Genomic DNA, 21,621 nt, shown 5'->3' with positions numbered 1-21,621 from the left:
ATCTGCAGGGTTGCTGAAGACGTCGCACAGCTTGGCATCTTTTACCACGTCCATCAGGAGTTTGGATGTGGTGTCCAATTTGCTGTCGGCTCTGCTGGATCGTCCAGCCACATCGATGATGCAGTTGAAATCACCGCCCAGAATGACCGGTCTGGATGTCGCCAGCAGCAGTGGGAACTGCTGGAGTAGGGCCAGCCGCTCGCTTCTGAGAGGCGAGGCATACACTTTAATTAGCCTTAGAGGAACATTTTTATACAATACACCTGCTACGAGGAGGCGGCCGCCCACCACCTCCTTAACTTCGCTAATGGTGAAGTGGCCTCCCCGCAGCAGAATGCCTAGGCCGGAGGAACGGCAATTGTTGCCTCCTGACCAAACGGATGGTCCGTGGGACCACCATTGCGACCACTGCCGGTAACTGCTGAAGTGTGGCAGGCCGCACTCCTGCAAGAATAGCAGGTCTGCCTTGACCTTGGCAAGGTACCCCAAGGTGGAAACACATCGCGTAGTTGACTTAATGCTACGCACGTTAATGGATGCAATCTTTAAACCCATTTTTAAATTGGTGGTTACAGTCCAAAAATTACATTTAGATCACCCAGTCCTTTGGCCCTGTGGCCTGTTCCCGTATACATAGGTTAACTTTAAACTTTTCTTCTGCACCTTGGCTGAGATATGGGTTGTCCTTTGCCTTGGGGATGGTTCGACCAGGGGACGCCAGCAGTGTGGACGGGTGGTCCTCCATGTCAACTGGGCTGCCCTCGCCTGGTGTTGGTTGTTTCTTGTGTGCATCCCCTGTGGTGTCGTCACTCACAGCATTCTGGAGTTGGGGTGCATCTGTCACTTCGTCGCTCCCAGAGATCCCAAGCGGGGGTGCATTGGTGGCTTCGTCGCTCCCGGACATCCGGAGCGGGGGTGCATCGGTTGCTTCTTCGCTTCCGGAAATCCGGAGCTGGGTTTCATCTGTTGCTTCATTGCTCCCGGAAATCCGGAGCAGGGGTGCATCGGTGACATCACTGCTCCCGGGGTCCTGAACCGGACTATGCTGGTCGCATTGGCGTGTTGCCTCTTCTTCTGCTGGTGGTAGTGAGGGCTTTTGCCTCGCCCTTCATCATCGGATGAGCTGCAGCCATTGCTGTCCGTTGTGGACGGTCGCCGTCTTTTGCCTCTCGTTTCTGCAGGAGGCCTCTTTTCCTTTGACTTGCGGGCCGCCTCCTTCTTGACGAGCTGCCATTCCTGTTTTCCTTCTGCTTCTGCTCCCTCCTCTTCCATGGACTCGGTGTCTCGGGGGGGAGTTTCACTGCTGGGTGCTAGTGTCTGGCGGCTTGCCGTGGCATACTTTCCTTCCTCCTCTCAGTCAGTGTCGACTCGGGCAGTGGTTTGTTCGCACAGTGTCTTGGAGAGGAGGGCAATGTCAATCTCCTCTTGGGCGTTGCACTCCTCAGCTTTCTCCTCACATGTCACCATGTTCTTTGCCGCCTGCGCATAGCTGAAATTCCGCTTGGGGCAGGCCTTGTACAGATGTCCAGCCTGACCACAAAGGTTGCAGCACTTGCTCTCTTTACAGTCCTTTGTCTGGTGTCCTTCCTTCTTGCAGTTGCGGCAAATGATTGCTTTGCAGCTTGCCGCCACGTGGCCTGCTTTCCCGCAGGTTTGGCACACATTGGGTTGTCCGGCGTACACCATGTAGCCCTGACTTCCTCCGATGGCGAAGCTGGAGGGGGGGCGGGTGCAGGATGGTTCCGCTGGCGTCCACTTTCATGGTGACCTGGATCTGGCGCTTGCTGGTCCAAATCCCGTGGAAGTCTTTCAGGTCGATGCTGTTTCCTGCCCCACCGACATACCTGGCGAGGAATGTCAGCACATCAATGACCGGGATGTGGGGGTTGTACATGTGCACTGTGATAGTGCGCTTCGTCTGTGACGGGAGAGTGAACAGTGGTTCACAAGTCAACATTGACCGCAGTGGTTCACTCGCCTCCTTCAATCCCTTCAGGAATTTCAGGCATTGGGTGACGTTTCTGAAGGTTACATCAAAGTAACCTCTCTTTGGGATGTCCTGCAAGGTGAAGACATCCGCAACTTTCATGCCACAGGTTTCAAGCAGGATTTTCTTCACGAAGAGGTCCTGGTTGATCGTCGTCTGTCCTTCCATTTCCTTTACAGTCACTCGGATGGTGTTTTGGACGCCCTGGTTCGCCGCCATCCGGGCTGCAGATTCCTCCTTTCGGCTTGTGTTTTGGCCGAAGCCTTCAATCTTTTGTGGTGCCAGTTCGGCACCTTGGTTGACCTCCTGGTCTGCCCATTGGTCGGTCGGCATGCAGATTTCTTCTTTTCTCCAATTGGTGCTTGTCCCGAGCCAAAAGGCCAGACGCAGCCAAACTGGAAAGACGAGTTTCTGCGAGCAGTCAATTCGCAGAGAGTGCCATTGAGCAGCAACACTTCAAAGCACTCAGCACTCCCTTTCGGCAAGCTCGACTTGGAAAATGGTGTAAGTTTCGCCATTGTATCAGATCAAGGAAATTCTGTGGCAAAAGGTCATTTACCTGCCCTCACCTTCTGTTTATCATGACTCCTTGTGCAAATTATTCAAAGGAACTACTGAGTGTTAGGGAATTGTCCCAGCATTCATCCACCCTTAAATGGATGTGCAGATGTAATTCAGTCCCATTTTTAAGTCATGTATTTGCTCCTTCTTTGAATTTTCATTATAAATTCCAAAGTCCACATTTCTAATGTAAACTTGTCACGCTGTAATTACACCATCCTGTCAGAAGAGGCGCTGCAGCAGCTCCACTGGAAGGAGCGGGCAGGGAAGAGTAATTACAGCAGGACAAGTTTTAGAAAATCAGTTCGCGTTCTAATTGTGAACACAGGAAAAATTTGACAGGAAGTAATACAAATGTTAAGATTCTTTGTGTTATATATGTGCACGCATACACAGCCACACATGTTATTAATACTTCTGCAGCACAATTTTAGCTTCAAATACTACAAATTGCGTGCAACCGGCAATATTGCTGCGAAGTTGGTGTTGCTCACACCCTGTGTTTGCAGGCTGGTCTTCAGCTGCAGCCCAGACTTGTCCTCGTGGCGAGCATTTTTGTGGTGGGAGCAGGCTGAGCTCGCGCCCTGCGCACGGGCTGCTCCCAAACACAACACACAACACACAGTGACAGTCCAGCCGCTGCACACCGTGCTTACTCACCAAGGCCGTTTTTGAGGCGCCGGGCGGCACTTTAAATTGCTTTTATTTATTTATTTCCTCTCAGTTATAAAGTTGCCTTTCGAACCCGCCCGGCCAGCTGCAAACATTACATCACTGACACAGCCCAGAGACCCGGATCGACTCCAAGGCAGAACTTTAGGCAATGACACGGCTCAAGTTTTAACAGAAAATGTCTGGCCGGGAGGCTCGGCCGGAGAGCGCAGAGTGATGCGGAGAGCAGAGCGGCGCGGCTCGCAGTTGACGGTGAGTAAGAATGACAGCGACAACCGCGGGTGCTGTCACTCCGCTGCAGCCAGCCAAGAACTTTCAGCCTCTTGCCATATCCATTCTAGGTGTGGCTCTTCAAAGCAGCGTCTGCGGAACTCTTCCGCTACAGATGTAGGCACGTCTCGTTGAATATCAACAGTTTATTTTCGCTCCAGTTGCGGTAGTTAGGAAGATTTGTGAGTATTAAAAGGGGGCGAAAACGCACAATGCACTGCCGGGGTCTAGGCAAGGAATGGTTGATGCCGGAGGCTTTAATGACATTATATGTAGATTGCATCATTTAATAACAGGCTATAGCTACAGTGATGCTGTAGTCAAATTCAGCAAATTCATGTATTAGGTCTTGTTTTAAACAAGGGGAATTGCCCTCATTTTAGGCGTTTATTTTTTTCATTACATTGTTCCCTTCTGCTCCATTTGTCTGGGATACATGTTTATATTAATTTGAATGTTTCAAATTTGTAAATTTTGACTTTCAAATATTGGAGTGGGCAGCTCCTTTACTAGACTGCCAAAGAACTTTGATGCATACCTACCACTTGAGTGCAACCAATGAATAAGTCCTTTCTTTCCCTTTCACGCCCCCTCGCACTATTCCCAAGACTATCATTGACCTGGAATTTGCGTCAGTGCCGAAGCAAGGGCGTTCGCTGCTGGCCCTGAAGTAAGCTTCGCACATTCGCACCACAGTCTGTGGAGGAGCAGTGATGACAGACCGTAACTTCAGGATTTCCTCATTAGGCTGCGCATACACTAAATTCTGAAGTTGCGGTCAGTTTCAATGGTGAAATGACGGTGAATGCTGCTAGTTCGTCGTCATCAGGACCATTATCTTTCGGATGCAATCCTAATTACATTATAATCTCTCTTCACTCTTCCCCCCCCCCTCCCCCACACACACACACATACAAAAACTAGGGATTGCATTAAAACATTCATTTTAAACCCCCATCTATATTACTATGGCTCAAGGTCAATGGGAATTTTTGCCAGGATACCACCTATTTCTTCTGTAGAAACACATTTCATTCCATCCATCGTGTGAACTGCATAAAACTTTGTTCTCCAGTGCAGGACACTGCTTAAAGGGACTCATTTGAAACTAATCCAAATTTTTGCTTTATTAGATGTGTGATAGTTTCACCTTGAGACAGTTGACAAGTTCAGCAAATTTGCAGTCTTCATTACTAGGCATTTTTTATTTACCTTTCGGCGTTGTGACACACACACACCCTAATATTACAGTAACAAGGTTAAACAAATGTGCGGAGTATCCTTATTGAAGTAATAACTTTATACTCCAAAAAATAAAACATTTTAAGTAAAATATTTTACTGTCTTTACTTTCCCAATTTTCTCCTTTTCCAGTGTCTTATGATTTTAGCTTTGCTTTTGCTTATTTTTTTCTCTTGTAGCTTTTTAAAAAGCACTTTTACTATTGATAGTATCTGCTGTTTGGCTGTCAGTTTTTGAGCTGGGAGTCACACAAAAAAAGTCAGCCTAGTTGAAAGATTTATTTTGTCAATCAAGGACTAAGCACTGAAGGTGTATGTCCTTTCGTGTGATTTCCTAGCATCAAATGGATGTTATCTTGTTCATTGAGCCTATTGCCTGATTGTGTTCTGACAAGGTAGATTGTGGATAGTGGGATTTAGTTCTCCCACGTGAGGTAGACAGGAGTTGGATGTGCAATAAACCTCTTTTATTCTGTCCCAATAATGAATCTTAGAAGAATGGCCTGAAATGTAACAATGTGGATTCACTATTGCCAAATAAGTTATTTTTACTGTCTGTGAGTCAGATTGGACTCTTCTTACTGATCTAATAGACAGTTTTGTGCAATAAGTCTGTATTAATCAGGGATGGACTCAGACTGCACAAACTCCATTTCTCTTAGGCCAACATTCTGGGCTGGATTTGAACCCAGGCTGCAGGTGTGAGAAGGCAGCCTGTTCACCATTGAAGTTTTCAATCCCCTTGAAAAATCTTGAATAGGTTTTTAGCATGTCAATGGAATTATATTTCCCAAAGTGCATATGTTCCATTGGAGCCCTGTAATTACTGTCAATGAACATAGATACCAGGAAAAAGGAAGATTTTACCTTGTTTTAGTTTCTGGGTGCTGATTGCAAACAATGGTTCACTTTCAAAACGAGTACTGGCTGAAATTGGGCTCTACATGTTTAAAAATAAGATGTAGCTTAAAGTTGACATCCATGAGATAAAGTTGTACTAAACTTCATTTTTTGTCCTACTGTTCTACCCACTAATGCCGACAGGTTGGGGACCACACTAATTTTGTTGCAATTAAGTAGTTTGTCAACTTATGCGAAGTTGGCAGATTCCTTGTTTCTGTCTCGTCACGCCTGTTCTTTTCAGTGTTATTTCAATTTTCTCCCTGAACTTAAATAGTCAGTCACTCAGGGCTTTGCTTTCTTGCTGCAAACACAGCTCTTAATAAGAGAAAAGGCTTCTTGGGATTTATGGCTGACATCTCTCTCTCTCTCTGTGCCACTTGCTCTGTATCCCAGAATCTTCTCAAATGAAGCTGGAGCCCCACAGAATCCTGGGATTAGTAGACAGATGACAACTGAAGGTTAAAAGACTACAATCCCAAAAGACAAAACAACAATAATGAATGCACTATGACTCTCTCCGTGTTTCTCCTCCTCCCTGTTTATTTTCACCACAATGTGAAGATAAGGGCTTGTCGACGCAATTGGTAAGGAAAGAAGATCTTTAATATTGTCAGAGACTTAAACATTTGGAGCGTTAAGTGTTCCTCCGTTAATGTATATGCCAGCATAAATGGTAAGTATTTGGTAATAATGTATAGAGATGGGACTGGGACTTTTTTTGTCAAAATAAATGGGAAGTCAACATAAACAGGTTCAAGAAAATTGGATAGGGCTGTACAAATATTTAAAATACCCATTAGTGGCATTAACAGAACTATCTGCTGTGCTGGTGTGTGAAAGAAACCATTCACTCAGATGAGTTCAAAGGCAGTACTTGGTTGTAATTGCTAGTCTTTAAAAATATACAGTAGTGACCACACCTTTCTCCTCCACAGTAATCATATTTATACTCTTAAAATAATTCTTTAATAACCATGCATTTAGTGACATGTGTTATTTGAAAGTCCCAAAAAGTTTGAAAGTTTAAAAAAAAATGTTTTGTCCTAAAGGTTATATGAAATTGAAACATGAGTCTTACACAGCAGAGATTGTTCCAAGAAGTGGGGGCAGAACTGGCAGAACGTGAACTGATCTTAAATGACCTTATGAACATACAGAAATAGCGGACAGGAAAAGAGCAGCTGCTTGATCGAGTCTGACCCATTCAGTCAGGTTGCAAATAAGCAACATGACCCTCGATGCTCCTGACCTACCAGCAGTCATGTAATCTCCTGGGAATGCCAAAAAAAATTCTAGGCCAATTCACAGAAAAAGAATCCTAAGAACTTTGGAAGGAAGAATGAGGAGAGTTAATATGAACAAAATGGTACCATTTTGAAAGAGGTGCAGGATCAGAGACCTGGAGGTTCACATACACAAATCTTCGAAGGTGGCAGAACAAGTTGTAAGGATTATAAAGCATATGAAATCTTTGGCTTTATAAATAGAGGTATGGAGTATAAAAGCAAGGATGTTATGTTAAACCTTTATAAATCATTGATTAAGCCTCAGCTGGAGTAGTGTCCAATTCTGTGCACCACATTTTAGGAAGGATATCAAGGCCTTGGAGAGAGTGCAAAAGGAGATTTACTACAATGGTACCAGGAATATGGGACTTCAGTTATGTGGAGAGACTGGAGAAGTTGGAGTAGTTCTCCTTGGAGCAGAGAAGGTTTAGGGGAGCTTTTAAAAGAGGTGTTCAAAATGATGATGAAGGATTTTGATAGAGTAATTAAGTAGAAACTGCTTCCATTAACATGAGGGGACAGAGATTTAAGATAATTGGCAAAAGAACCAGAGGGGCGATGAGAAGAACATTATTATGCAGTGAGTTATGATCTGGAATGCCCTACATGAAAGAATGGTGGTTGCAGATTCAATAGTAACTTTCACGAGGAACTTGGATATATACTTGAAAATGAAAAATGTTCAGGGTTGGGGGGGAAAGAGTGGCATTAATTGGATAGCTCTTTCAAAGAGCCAACACAGAGACAATGGGCTGAATGGCTGCCTTCTGTAAAATTCTATATTCTAAGAATTTCTCTCTAATACTTGAAGATGATCAATAATAAATTCAAGGATACTACTGCGACCATGCGTTACATCTCTAACTTACCCACCTGCCTTTCATAGGCATCAATATCGGCCTCCTCCAGGAACTCGTTCAGCACCATTTTGATCCTTTGTAGTGAATCAGCACAAGCTGTCAAGTTATTGCAAAGGTTTAAGACCCTCTACAAAAAGAAAAACCTCCTGACATCTAACCTAGTTCTGTACTTATGTAATTTGTACACATGATTGTTCCTTTTCCCTAACTTATCTAATTCAAATAATCTGGCCACACAAACACAATGGCCCTGAAATTCCGATGTCCCGGGTCCGTACGAAATTTCTATGGCCCCGGGAAGGCATTAGAAAAGCCAGTTTTCAGCACGCAATGTATCTCTGGAGCGAGGACACTTGCAGGGCAAGATTTCCGATATTTACGAATATCTTGCCCTGTAAATGTCCTTTAAAATCTTGCGCCTGAAAAAGCAGACGTATTGTCTACTTTCACTGGTGCAAGTGTTTAAAAATACACAAAAACATTTTAAAATAGTTATAAAAACACATTTTATTGTTTAATAATCCTCCCCACTACGGTAAGTTTATTTTAAGGCTTAATTTAAAAAACTTTTTAAAAAGTCGGGAAAATATATATTTTTTATAACAACTTGAATTTAAATGAATGTTAAATATGTTGTTTATTTTCTATTTTTTTAGTGGTTTGGGTGTTTGGGGGGGGTTGGTTCTCATTCATAGTAATAGGAGTTCCAGACTTATGGACCCCTATTGCTGTGAATGAGAATCTATACTACACCTGATTGGCTGCTGCCTCCAGCTCCCGGCCTGCGCACGTCACCACGTGCATGCGCTGCGAGGCGCAGTTACGAGAGGCCTCAGGCTCGGAAGTTCCAATGGGCGCAGCAGCAAAAAGTAAGTGCGCATCTTTTTTCTCTTTTTCTGTCATTTGCCCACGGGAAGAGCTCGACTGGAATTTAAGGGCCAATCTAATTCCTTCATCCTTTTAAATAGTTCAATGAGATTCATTGGGAACAGCGGCATGTGCAGGCCTGATCGGAGACCGGGGATTTGTTAAATGCAAATCGAGTTTAACCAACTTGATTGAGTTTATTGATGAGTTAACAGAGGGTTGGTGAGGGCAAAGCGGTTGATGTGTTGTACATGGATTTCCAAAAGGCGTTCGACAAAGTGCCACATAATAGGTTTGCTAGCAAAGTTGAAGCCCATGGAATAAAAGGGACCGTGGCAGCATGGATATAAAATTGGCTAAGTGACAGGAAACAGAGAGTAATAGTGAACGGTTTTTTGGACTGGAGCAGGGTATGCAGAGGTGTTCCCCAGGGGTCAGTTCTAGGACCATTGCTTTTCTTGATATACATTAATGACTTAGATATGGGTGTACAGGGCACAATTTAAAAATTTACATATGATACAAAACCTGGAAGTATAGTAAGGAGGATAGTGATAGACTTCAAGCCATTTAGGACTGAGATGAGGAGAAACTTCTTCACTCAGAAAATTGTGAACCTGTGGAATTCTCTACCTCAGAAAGTTGTTGAGACCAGTTCGTTAGATATATTCAAAAGGGAGTTAGATGTGGCCCTTACGGCTAAAGGGATCAAGGGGTATGGAGAGAAAGCAGGAATGGGGTACTGAAGTTGCATGATCAGCCATGATCATATTGAATGGTGGTGCAGGCTCGAAGGGCAGAATGACCTATTTTCTATAGGCTAGACTTTTCACTTCACATCGCCCATCTATCGCCCAAAATGGATCTCTATCGCCCATTTTGAGCAAAAGGTGAAAACTAGGCCCAAAATATCGCCGGAAAAATAGGCCCCCAAGTTTCCATTTTGATCGCTGAGATGATCGCCCAAATGATCGTCCACACAAGGCCCATCCCAAGTTTCAGCACTTAGCATGCACTTCACTGGGCCAATGCAAGGCCCAAAAGAGTGCTCAAAATAGTTGTTTTTCAGGGCCTTAGAGAGGGAAATGGGCACTACGGATGCCATTTTTAGCCTCTGAGGAAGGGTGGAGAATTGTTCTGAGTTATTTAGAGAGTAAAGTTGAAGCCAATTGTATTCAGAAATTTAGGACCGGGAATATAAATAGGTATTATCACATTATCTATGCTAAATAGATCTCATGATATATCGGAATTATTTAATAAACAGTTTTTATACACTGAAGTTATGTAATGATATTCCATGGTGAAACAGAATAAACAAACAAATCTGCATGAAGAACTGTATACTGTAAAACTTATGTAAATAATAGAGAAGGTACAAAAGTTGTAGAAAGTTTTTTTTTATTAACAAAAATAATTATTTTTAAGAACTAATGAACAACACCCTCCCTCCAATCCCCTACCCCCCGCACCAACCCACCCTTCCCTCAAAATCCCCAAAACATTAGAAGAAGAATAAATTGAACATTTTAAAGAAAAAGTGGTCATTTCAGTCGTGACAGCAGGTGACCATTTCAGTCGTGACAACAGGTGACCATTTCAGAAAGAATGGAAAGTGAACAGTTAGTAATGATAAAAAAATGAACATTTAACTATTGAATACAAGTGGCCAATTTAGTAACAATAACAAGAGTATAATAAATTGATAACAGCAAGTGAACATTTTAAAACAAGTGAACTACATAGAAAAGGACTCCCCCCTCCCTACCTGCGGCCACGTTTCCCTCCAGATCCTGTCTCACCCCGTGTTCGCACCCCACCCGCCCGTTTTGGTCTCCGCAGACCGACACCAAGACGTTGTGCAGAGTGGGATGTCAAGACTTCCTGCCGTGGTGGAGGTGACGGAGAGGAAGTGAAAGCCTGAGGCTCTACTTCCGAGTCCGGAGGAACTGTGCCCTCCGTACTCGCTTGCGTGCTCGGGGTGTCGCTGCGAGCAGACACGACACCTTGGGGTGCAGCGCCATGTCCAGCCAGCAATGCATGCCATAGGGCATTGGTTGCGGCTGTCTGCTGCCGAATAGCCTCCAAAGTCTCCCTTGCAGTCAGTGACTGCTCAGAAGACCAATTGGAGAAGTTCTGGCAGAACTCGCTCCAGGATGCTGGAAATTGGCTCCAGTTCGCAGAGAACTGGCTCCAGTTCGCAGAGAATCCCTCGAATCCGTGGATAAGGTCGCGACCGTCTCCCTGCACAGGGAAATCAAGCTCTCTGTCTGGCCCTCCAAGGCAGGCGATTACTCGCCACGCTGACCAGACCTCCGTGGGTTCGGCATTTGCAATGTGATGCGCCTTGTCGTCGCCACCTGCACACCGCTTGGTCCCGGTGCTTCTTCCATCTCAACTGAGATGGCTGCAGGTTGTTCCCCCCCCCCCACCCCCCGCAAAAAAAATGTCTTCTTCCGTCTCCGTCTCCTCCTCCTCTTCCTCCTCCTGCTGAAGCACAGCAGCAGCAGTCTGCAGTGGCTCCTCTTCTGCCTCCTGTGATGCTGGAGACGGTTCAGTGGTAGTGGACTCCACTGACTCGACGACCACTTGACCTTTAATTTGATAAACAACGATTAACTATTCAAATCATTGCATTACAATTTTTCTCGAAGTCAAAACATTGCAATGCTTTCATTTACCCAATATGCACAGGTGATCACAAGCTTTAACATGACCTAACATGACCTCATTCGAACATCTATAGTACATCACCATTATATATCAGATTATATTATAATTGCATAATATTACATTGTAATTGCATAACATCAAATTATATTTTAATTGCATAACAATACATGCGTAACTACAATATTTTCAGTATTTACTAATGATTCACACATTGAACAATGCACATTTCTCATTACTCACATGTCTCAAGGGTGGGTTTGGCCACACCACAGGATGTGACCGAACGGCTTTCTGGCCCCTCTAAGGCCACCGCGAGCTCCTCGTAGGTGTTCAGAGGCTGCAATATTGCAGAGCCCCCGCCTGTCCTGCGCTGCTCCCGATTATTGATCGAGATCTTCTTCTGCAAATGATCCGATAACATTGCACGGCATAAGCAAATGTATCAGGCGAGTTAAGACATTGAAGACATTTAAGACTGACAGCTTAAAATGTTCTATTACAAATTAGCATTACGTTGATATTTCACATTATAACATTTAACTTTATGCTGGGTTGCATAAATTTATTCATAATTTAGTTATGTTTAAATGTAACCAAATAACATTGCAGATTCTTGTTACTATTTAGATCATTATAAATTTCAACTTACTCTCGCAGCCGCCAGTAGGCTGTTCCAATGCTTGCGGCATTGGTCCGGTATCCGGGCTTCATTAGATGCCGACATGACCACGTCGGCAATCTCTGCCCAAATCCTCCGATATGCACGGGGTGGAGGTTTCCCATGCCCACCCCGTGTCAGATCCTCCCACCTGGAGCTGACAACATTCACGAGGGCCTCATTGGCCTCCTCGCTGAAAGGCTTGGCCCTACACCTCTCAAGTATTGCCTCCATGTCGATTATTATGAGTTGGTTCAGACCACAAAATACCTTCTCTCTCTCTCTCTCTCTCTCTCTCTCTCTCTCCCCGATCCTCAGAGCTTCTGAGCATGTGTGATGACCCCTGACCTCCCAAAACTCGGGGGAAAAAAAATCAACCTGCACGCATGCACATGCGCAGTGATGCGTTGCTAGGGAAGCTTTTTATTTCATTCACTTCCGTTTTCTTTGGGCGATCGTGAGATTGCCGAGAAATCACATCGCCCATTTGACATCGCTGGGGTAAGGCCGAGTGGAAAATCGCAAAAAAAAATGGGCCTTGAGCCGGCAATCAGCACGGGTGATAGGTCCCGCATGGCTGGAACAAGGCCCATTTTTTTCGGCCTTAGCCTGAAAGTATAAAGTCCAGCCCTATGTTGCTAAGAAGACACAGACAGGCTGGTGGATTGGGCGGACACATAGCAGATGAAATTTAACACAGAAAAGTGTGAGGTGATACATTTTGGTAGAAAGAATGAGGAGAGGAAATATAAATTAAAGGGAGTGCATGAACAGAGAAAGAGCTCTAGGGGTATATGTGCACATATTGTGGAAGGTGGCAGGGCAGGTTGAGAAAGTAGTTAAAAAAAGCTTATGGGATCCTGGGCTTCATGAATAAAGATATAGGTGGAGACTTTTACCTCCATTTTCGGCGGTTTTCTCAGCGGTATAGCTGTTTTTGAGAGAGAAACCATCCGGCGAACGCTTCGCCTCGCCCCCCCCCACTTTTTAAATGGAACCGACCACATCTTGAAATGACCATCGGGTGCACCACCACGAAAATTGCCAGGGCATAAGTTTGGCCTCAATGGTAGTCTGTCCAGATCGCCGAGGGAACGGCCGTGTGAAAGCAGCCTAAAACAGGGCTGTAGGTGAGTACTCTGCAAAGAAAGGTAAGTTAAAGGTTCTTTTTTTTAACATTTTAAAACGGCAATTAACTGTAAAACTATCTTGGGAATGTGTTTTTTTTAATTTTCTTTTGTGAATTTTTTTTTAAGTTTTCCTCTCTCCCGAGGCCCAACCGCAGCCTCGGAGTAAAGGAACTGCCCGTTTCACCTAGTTTTGCTTTTAGCCGCCGAGAATATTGGTGCAAGATCCATTTTCTCGCCAAGCGATATTTTTTTTACCTTAATTATGGAAATTCTCACCAGCGTTAGTTACAAAACGTTAGCGGTTTGTCTGGGCGGCAATCGGGCATTGAGGGGCTTTAGGGAAAGTCTAGCTCACAGAGTACAAAAGCATAGAAATTATAATGAACCTGTAAAAAACACTGGTTCGGCCTCAATTGGAGTATTATGGAAGGATGTGAAAGCCTTAGAGATGGTGCAGAAAGGATTTACAAGAATGATTCCAGGGATGAGGCACTTCAGTTACGTGGATAGACTGGAGAAGCTGGGATTACTCTCCTGAGAGCAGAGGAGATTTGATAGAGGTGTTCAAAATCATGAGGGGTCTGGACAAAGTAGATAGAGAGAAACTATTTCCATTGGCAGAAGGGCCGAGATCCAGAAGACACAGATTTAAGGTGATTGGCAAAAGAGCCAAAGGCAACATAAGAAAAAAACTTTTTTTTACACAGCGAGTGGTTAGGATCTGGAATGCACTGCCAGAAAGGGTGGAGGAGGCAGACACCATCACGGCTTTCAAAAGGGAGTTGGATATGTACCCGAAAGAAATAAATTTGCAGGGCTACGGGGAAAGGGCAGTGGAGTGGGACTAGCTGAGGTGCTCTGGCGGGCTTGACGTTGCGAATAGCCGACTTCTGTGCTGTAACCATTCTATGATTCTATGTGACGCCCACATCTCTCTAAAGTAAAACGATCTCGCTCTCTGAGCGTATTGTGTTAACTAAGGGTTATTAAAACAGGTATAAATCTAGTTGTCCTCCTAACCTTTTCCAGAGCAACTTTAGGCATGGAGCAGGTGTGTGGTTCAAAGTCAATATCCAAAAGTTGCTGTCCGAGTTGAGATGCTCTGCAGTTAGCTTCGCAAAAATGGCATTTCGTTGTTTGCCTCACCATTGACATGCATTGAATGTCGTGAAGTTGCTGTATTTGTGCGATAGATATGGACTAAACATACCACAGTAAGTTGAGGCTTGTCATTTCAAGTGCAAATACTCCTTCAATCTCTGGTACTGAAAATTAACTATTAATAAGTGTGAAGTATTATTCCTTCAGGTATTAGTTATTGTTGGAGATTTTAAAAATGTCATTTAAAATTTTTAATTTTTTTAACTTTTCCTGATCTCTCTTTCTCTCTCTGAAACCAATACTTTCTCTTTATTTCCCTGGCTGTACCTCATTTGACATGAAATTCACTCACTCTAATTACACTTCCTTCTCAGTCCTCCTGCTGTTTATTTCTCATCCTTCAATCTGATTGGTTAAGGAGCTAACCTGTTGGTTGACCTGTCTACTCAGATTCCAGATGCCCTGTTCCATTGTTGCGATGTTATCAGGTCCCACTTTCAACAACTTAGTGGGCAGAAGTGTTTTGAATGGAAGGTTGCAGGGGCAAGACTAGCTAATGTTACATGCCCCACTACAGTGAAATCTGTCCCATTGTCATTTGTTCTCTTCCCCCTCTTCATGATCCTGTCAATCAATTATTGAGCTGTGGCTGCAGCTAGAGGCTTGTTTTTTTTTTAAAAAACAATTTATTTTATTTTACAATTAGTATGACGTTTTCATTGGATATAAAGCAGGTTTAAAAAATGCGTCGGCTGTAGAAATTGTCAGCAATAATGTGCACTTACCCCAATGTCAGCATCACAAAGGAAATTGGACAAAATCTGTAGATGGGTAGAATGGCAGATGAACTATAACAGATTAATGTAAAGTCTTGCACAATGGGGGAAAAATGGATAACATGCATACCTCCTGAATACTGTATAACTAGCTAAAGGTGATGTTGAAAGGACTTGTTGGTATTAGACGCTGCACTTAACATTTCAAGTCAATGTGGAGCTAAGTTAATTAAAGCAAACAGAATGCTGAACAATATTGTTACATTAGTGAAGTAAAATCAGATAATATAATGCCAAAAATATAGTGTTTTGTTCAGACTGCACCGGGAGCAGTGTAACCACCCAAGCACGAAGAAATATTCAAATTCTCTAAGGATGCAAATAAGATAATTGAGACTGATCCTCTGCCTGAGAGGACTGAGCTTGAGGGTAGAAACTAGGGCTCTTTAGCTTTGAAAGTCAAAGATGAAAAGGGACCTTTTTATAGAAGTATTATCATCATCAACACCATAGGCAGTCCCTCAATTGAGGACGTCTTGCTTCCACTCTAAAAGTGAGTTCTCAGTCCAATGCAGTCTCTAACAGGTGAGGCAGACAGCGGTTGAAGGAAAGGGTGAGTGGGGAGTCTGGTTTGCCGCACGCTCCTTCTGCTGTCTGCGCTTGATTTCTGCATGCTCTCAGTGACGATAAATAATAAACGATAAGATAATAATCAGCATAGTAAATGTTAAGCGAGAGCACTACTTCAAGGCAAGCCATGACAGTAGAACAATGGGACCTAGGTTTACACCAGCGAAAGGCAAATATAGGTCACATGAGAGAGAATTTCTTCACTAAACAAGTAATTAACACTTGGAGCAGACTTTTGGGTAGTGTAATATAAGTGAAAACTTTAGTTGTTCAAGAGACAGTTAGGTGCTGTGATGGGGTTGAAGGTTCTCGCTCTGGACTGATGAGCTGAATGGCTGTCCTCATTTGTATTTATCTTGTATGGTCTTTGCTGTTTTTGTACTATTCTGTACTCATTTTTTCCTAAATTAATCTCTTAAGTATCTTTGGTCAAGAGGGCAGCCTATGTTGCTCTTGAGTTGGGCACTAGGAGGTGCACAAGAATGACAGAAGTGATGATTGTGTCTCCTTTTTTCACTTGTGCTCAAGATATGTTTATACCAGCCGAACTGAGATCAGCAACCATGGGTGTGAACTCTTGTTGCCAGTTTGGCTAAGTTGGTTGGACTCTGGCTTCTAAATTAGAAGATTATGTGTTCAAGTCCCACTTGAGGACTTCAGCACATCTAGGTTTATATTCTAGTGCAGTATTAACAAGAATGGAGCATTGTAAGTTGTGCTTTTACAATTTTTGGCTTGCATATATTTCTCTCATGCTAAACACAAAGGACCTTCCCAATAAATAATCCCTTGCTGCCTATGAATTTGGCCTTTCACCCACAATATCTGATAAATTAGCATCGTACAAAATACCCTTGTTACTGTATTTTCCTTACTAGACTTCAGATAACAGAAAAATAAATATTCCTTCAAACCATGAGCCGAGAATTAAGTTATGAATTGGATGTAGTAAAGAAGTAATACATTAGACAGTAATTAGTTCAAACCCAGAAGGTACAATACTTTACACTTTTTAAATGATTACTTTACTTTATTAAATCAGTCTTCAATAACATGGAAGCATTGAACGTCCTCCAACCCAACAGCCAGGACTCCGGAAACCAGAGAGTTTTTTTGCCCAGAGTTGTGATTCTGAATTTGGACTTTGTAGTCTGAATATGTTCAATGTACCTAATTTCCCAGGATGCATCAGTGCCATTCAATCACCTATATGAAGATTTTTTTTGTTGCTTTCAATGATTTCTACTCAGTAGCTTTTTTCCATATAATTTTGAATATCGAGGACCCATTTTGAAAGCTTTAGTTAGGTAGAGTTTATATTGGGTGTTTTACTAAAAAGTTGTGTGTGTGAGAAAGAAGAGAGAAAAATATGTGGCATTGTACTGATTACACACTTGTAGCTATTGTCTTATGGCTGAGAGAAAGAAAAACTGTTTTTTCATGTTAGTTTGATTTTCAAAAAGCACCTGTTGAATTTTGAAGCCAATTAATTATCTCACTTGTATTTCGTAAACAGAAAAGGTCATTGCTAATGGCTTGTACATTTGACACACACATTCTGATTTCTAACTGCTATGTGAGTAAGTGAGAGACAGACAGACATTGTCTTTCCTCATTTCTAATTTGATTTTTTTTAAAGGTTGCACTTTGAAAGCAAACAAAACTTTGAAGGAGCTAATAGGAAGAGAAGGTACGAGGGGGAGGGAAACAAGGTGAGGAGGCATGTCACTACCCAATCTTGAGTGGAATGAATGGAAATGAAGAGAGTAGACACGAGATTAAGGCTGAAAGGAGTGATAGTGGAGTAAGAAGGTAGGTAATTTGCCTCATTACAACAATGACTACACTCCAAAAGTACTTCATTGGCTGTAAAGCGCTTTGAGACGTCCGGTGGTCATGAAAGGCACTATATAAATCCAAGTCTGTCTGTAAAGATAGTGGTGGGAAGCAGAAACGATAGTGAAAAGTGGTAGGGAATACAATAGGAGTGAGGGGAGCATGTGTTATTGAGGAGGGATGGGAAGGGAACTACTGAGGGCCATATTTTTCCTGCAAATCCCCCACCCCCAAAATGCAGTTTACAGGCTGTGGTGGTGTCTTTCCCTGCCACAGCATGCTGTACCATTCAACACCTCCCACCTGATAGAAAAGAAAAACACAAAGAGAAACCAAATGGTAGAGAACAAAGCAAAAAGAGTAAATGTGAGAGACGCAGAAGTAGAAGAGGAGTGATAGAGACACAGGAATACCAAGAAAGAGACAGATTCTCTCACTTAATGTGTACAATGCTAGGGAAAGTAACTAGTATATTTATTTTAATGTATATAAAAATTAAGTCGTGTGTCTGCCTGCACTTCCTTCTTAAAATCTTCTTCTGTTAACATTTTTTTGTCATTTTTATTAAAATTTGATTACTTTATCAATTGTAGTTTCTTAAGTTAACTGTCTTGATGCAGTGGCAGCCCTCCTGCCAGCGGTGGTGCTATACTACCACTTGTGGCACTGTGGAGCTTCAATTCCCGATTCACGGCTGGTTATTTTCCTGTTCTGGCCTCTGTCATCCCAGGCTCTGGTGCTGACCACAACTGCTTTCTCGCACACTCAAGGAAATGGCTCCGGCAGCCATCACCTGCCAGGAATTGATTCGTGGTTGGAATTGCAGCCGTCACCTGTTCTGCTCTGGCCTTCGTTATCCCATGTTTTGTTTGCAGCCCCACTCAACTGCACTGTTCTGGTGTCTTTCAAGCCCCACCTCCTTCCACCCATTTTCCAAGAGATGCAAAAATTGCTGACTGAATTTATTGGTTAAAAATATATGTTTATTTACCATTATAGAAAATTGGAAACCGAGTGGAATCCATTTTTTTTCCAGCTGAGATATTTATTTATTCGGATATCTAAGGAAAACCTTATTTTTCAAGAACCAATCACAAAACAATGCCGATGTTTGCAGGGATTGCTGAGAAACTACTATACCCAGGTTCCCCTCCCAATGTTGTTTGACGCCATTAACCACTATTGAGCCAAGCCCCACATCCCACCCCCCAGCTCTGCCAAACTTCAAATTTCCCTCGACAAACTGATCCCAGAACCATCCCTCCAGTGCTACTAAACTGCAGAGTTGCACCCAGTGCTGTTACACCCAATGGAGGATAAATTCAGGACATTTGCACCTCTTCTCAGCTCCCCCCGGGACACAAACAACTTTTTAACATCATCACCGTGCGCAGCGAACTGTTTTTGCCCTGGAGTGAAAGTTCAGTAGCTCCCCGTGAGGCTTCCGTGGGCCATGCCCGTGACAGCTTTGCGGGACGAAAATTAAAGGGGAGGTACGGTGCTGAAAATGTTACAAATGTCCGACTTAGCGGTTGCGGCCTTGTCATCTTCAAATCGCGAGGCCCGTCCTGTGATGTTGCAGCCCGGCACTCCCCTTCTGTGCCGTGCTGCTCCCACGGCATCCTGCTCCCCAGTGGTGTAGCGGTGGCCCATTCTCTCTGATGCAGAGTTATCAGCATGCCCTCCCCTTTAATGGAACGGGGGCAGCGGGGGGGGGGGGGGGGGGGGAGGGGTGTCCTGTGAGCCCGCCAGCGCTATGGGCCTCTCCGCATAGCGCTGGAAAATTCCCAAAGGCTAGCACCCAGGTCCTGCTAAGTGGAGCGCGTGTAATGGTGAAAAAAACCTTAAGCATATGAAAGCCTGAAGGAGGAAATCAAAATGTTGAAGACATAAAATTGCCGATGCCTTTCTACAGAGGTCTGGGGACGAGTTCCCCTGGAAATATTTTAGCTGTTGCTTTAAAGTGATGCATTCTAGTTAATTTTAAGCTCTTTCATACTTAAACATTCAACTGACTGACTGGACCATCACTTCCTCAAAAGTTACCTCAACAGTCACTTCTCTTCTCCAGCCCCTTGCCCCAGTTCACAAAGATACTGTACCCAATCCAACTTCCCAACCTTTCACAGAGACTTTCTCTTTCAAGTTCCCAGTTCATATGACACTCTTCTTACCTCTCAATACAATCTGTAACTCTTCTCGCCATCCTAACCCATTCTTCTTTTCTTCCCAACTCCCAACACCAAGTTCAAGCTGGCGCTCTCCTCCCCCATGAAACCCCTCAGTTGATGTTGGTGTCTCCATCCTCACTCACTTCTAAAGCCCCACCTCGGACTTTCCCTCACCCTCTTTTCTCTCCGCTCACACTCCTTTTAAAGCACTGCTCCTGGCTTCTAACCACTCCTCCCATCTCATCCAATCACATGCCTACAGCATCACGTCTACCAAAGACTTGCTGTTGGTATAAGTGTTTCTGACCACGACAATCTGTGGGTAGTAATTCCTGTTTGATTTAAGAATCACTGCCCACAGTATGCATCAACTGGAATCACTCAGCAGGAGCAGTTCTAGGATTGGAGGGGACGTATGTTAAATTGTAAATGCAAAAAAGAAAGAAAGGCGTGCATTTATATAGCACCTTTCATGACCACCAGACTCCCCAAAGTGCTTTATATTCAATGAAGTACTTTTGAAGTGTAGTCACTGTTGTAATGTAGGAAACGTGCAGCCAATTTGTGCACAGCAAGCTCCCACAAACAGTAATGTGATAATGACCAGATCATTTTTTGTTAGCGATTGTTGATTGAAGGATCAATATTGGCCAGGACACCGGGAGAACTCCCCTGCTCTTCTTCAAAATAGTGATATGGGATCTATTACGTCCACCTGAGAGAGGAGATGGGGTCTCGGTTTAATGTCTCAGCCGAAAGATGGCACCTCCGACAGTGCAGCACTCCCTCAGTCCTGGACTGGAGTGTCAGCCTAGATTTTTTTATTTGCTCAAGTTTAAGGAGTAAGTGAGTGAGGGGGAAGAAGAGACTGGGGAGGTGGGGTGGGGGGGGGGCGGCGGGGAGGAGAGAGAAGAGACTGGGGAGGGGGGGGAGGAAGAGACTGGGGAGGGGGGGGAGGAAGAGACTGGGGAGGGGGGGAAGGAAGAGACTGGGGAGATGGGGTGGGGGGGAGGAGAGGGAGAGGGAAGAGACTGGGGAGGGGGGAGGAAGAGACTGGGGAGGGGGAAGAAGAGACTGGGAAGGGGGGGTGGAGGGGGAAGAAGAAGACAGGGGAGGGGGGTGGGGGAGGAAGAAGAGACGGGGTGGGGGGGAAGAAGAGACTGGGGAGGGGGGGTGGAGGGGAGAAGAGGAGACGGGTTGGGGGGAAGAAGAGACTGGGGGAGGGGGGTGGGGGGGGGGGGAAGAGACTGGGGAGGGGGGGGGGGGAGGGGAAGGAGAAGAAGAGACTGGGGAGGGGAAGAAGAGACTGGGGAGGGGGGGGTGTGGTGAGGGAGGGGTGGGCAAAAAGGGACAGGGGAGGGCGGGAGAGAGAGAGAGAGACTGAGGGAGGGGGGGGGAGAGAGACTGGGGGAGGGAGGGGGGGGGAGCGAGAGAGACTGGGGGAGGGGGGGTGAGGGAGAGAGACTGGGGGAGGGAGAGAGAGAGAGAGAGAGAGACTGGGGGAGGAGACTGGGGGAGAGAGACTGGGGAGGGAGGGGAGGGAGACTGGGGGAGAGAGACTGGGGGAGGGAGGGGGGAGGGGGGGAGCGAGAGAGACTGGGGAGGAGGGAGGGAGGGAGAGAGACTGGGGAAGGAGGGGGGAGAGAGAGACTGGGGGAGGGAGGGGGGAGAGAGAGACTGGGGGAGGGGGGGAGAGAGAGACTGAGGGAGGGGGGGAGGGAGAGAGACTGGGGGAGGGGGTGGGGGGGGGAAGACTGAGGGAGGAAGGGGGTGGGGGGGAGAGAGACGGGGGGAGGGAGGGGGTGGGGGGAGAGAGACGGAGGGAGGGGGTGGGGGGGGGGAGAGAGACGGAGGGAGGGAGAGAGACGGGGGGAGAGAGGGGGTGGGGGGGTGAGAGAGACGGGGGGAGGGAGGGGGTGGGGGTGAGAGAGACGGGGGGAGGGAGGGGGTGGGGGGTGAGAGACGGGGGGAGGGAGGGGGTGGGGGGTGAGAGAGGACG

General features: G+C 45.1%; 1 protein-coding gene across 3 annotated transcripts in view; it reads left to right on the top strand.

Annotated features, from left to right (window-relative positions):
• Nucleotides 1-3,140: 3,140 nt before the first annotated feature.
• The window catches only part of wipf1b (WAS/WASL interacting protein family, member 1b), a 181,619-nt gene continuing 163,138 nt past the window's right edge, over nt 3,141-21,621 (top strand). Inside the window, exon 1 of one of the 3 annotated variants that reach the window (XM_070874708.1) lies at nt 3,141-3,472. The gene's annotated coding sequence lies outside the window, so the exon portion shown is untranslated. Of the gene's footprint in view, nt 3,473-3,629; nt 3,673-6,195; nt 6,219-21,621 lie in introns of those variants that run through there. The other 2 variants (XM_070874710.1, XM_070874712.1) reach the window with 2 other exon arrangements.

Source organism: Pristiophorus japonicus, chromosome 3 (assembly GCF_044704955.1).
Source record: "Pristiophorus japonicus isolate sPriJap1 chromosome 3, sPriJap1.hap1, whole genome shotgun sequence".
Taxonomy (NCBI): domain Eukaryota; kingdom Metazoa; phylum Chordata; class Chondrichthyes; family Pristiophoridae; genus Pristiophorus; species Pristiophorus japonicus.
This window is presented reverse-complemented; position numbering and strand designations above follow the sequence as displayed.